General features: G+C 41.3%; 1 non-coding gene across 1 annotated transcript; it reads left to right on the top strand.

The window, feature by feature from the left end:
* Positions 1–306: 306 nt before the first annotated feature.
* Positions 307–416, top strand: LOC126076647 (U6 spliceosomal RNA). The gene has a single exon (XR_007517572.1). It is a non-coding gene; the product is annotated as a U6 spliceosomal RNA (small nuclear RNA).
* Positions 417–1,316: the final 900 nt, after the last annotated feature.

Raw genomic sequence — 1,316 nt, 5'->3', positions numbered from 1 at the left:
AGGACTGGGCAGTGTTTCCTTCTGTTGTACGCTGGGTCACACTATGAGTCACAAGGGCCTGCCCAGAACCTCACAACGTGAAACTAAGAGGTAAGCCTCAAAGATACACACTGCCACCTGGTGGCCTACTGCTAAATAGACGGGACAATATGAAGGATGCATACCATAGCAATGGGCCCTGAAGGCAGACTGGCAGTTACTTGGGTGGAGAGCAACAGTGTCAGCTACCTCTTTGGTAACAGCTTTTTTTTTTTTTTTTCTGCCTGAATTTATCTTTCCAAATCTGTTTCTCTCAAAATTCTTTTCGTGCTTGCTTCGGCAGCACATACACCACTAAAATTGGAATGATACAGAGTAGATCAGTATGGCCCCCGAGCAAGGATGACACGCAAATTCCTGAAGCATTCCATATTTAAAAAAAAAAAAAACCTTCATCTTTTAAAGTCCAGTGTAAATGCCACTTTTTTCATGATCCCCGTCCTAATATTCAGAGTTAGAGTCTACCTCACTCTACTACAGAGTAGGTTCAGCATTTTATTTGTAACTCTTATGGAACTCCTCATTATCTATCCGAGATGATTTTTCATCTGCTAGTCCCTCAGAAACTCAGCTCCTTTGAAGTACATGACATCAAGATATTCATTCTCTTGGTTTGTACCACTCCACTGTCATTCTTGTTGACTTCATCATCCATGGAGACAATTCAGTAAATACCCTGGTCTCTCAGTTCCTTGTCCATTCACTTCCAATCATCTTGTTCTCCAGCTCACCTCAGTCACTTATTCTCTTGGTAACACCCTATCCCTGATCATTGATAATAAACACACACACACAAAAAAAATCCATTGCTGTTGAGTCAATCTCTTTCTTGCACCTCACACTGACCATCACCTCCTATCCAACAACTTCTTGACAGAAGCCAAATCTTTAAACTATTAACCCTATCAATTTTTCACTGCCCATCATCCTTCTCTACTTTTACTTTCTGTGTCACCCAACTTAAATTTTTTGATTCATCACTGTAAACACTCCCTTGCTTAAACTTGCAACTGCCTGGCACTTTTTTCCCCCCTTGGTAAAACCCCAATCCCTGGTCAAATCCGACTATTTACTTACTCTGCTTACCTAGTCACTAGCTAAACAAAGCTGGAGGAAAATCCTCCACCGTGCTAACTGGTCCCATTTTAAATTTAGGATGATAATCCCAAAGGGGCTCTCAGTACTACTCTGCAAAGCTTTATTTCCCACGTAATTTACTCCCTCTTCTCTAAGACAATTTCATACTTTCTCTCTCCTCAAATCTCTAAGATCTCCCC

The sequence above is a fragment of the Elephas maximus genome, chromosome 4 (genome assembly GCF_024166365.1).
Source record: "Elephas maximus indicus isolate mEleMax1 chromosome 4, mEleMax1 primary haplotype, whole genome shotgun sequence".
In the NCBI taxonomy this organism is placed as follows: Eukaryota; Metazoa; Chordata; class Mammalia; order Proboscidea; family Elephantidae; genus Elephas; species Elephas maximus.
Note: the sequence above shows the minus strand (reverse complement) of the source record. Positions and strands in the feature narration are given on the sequence as shown.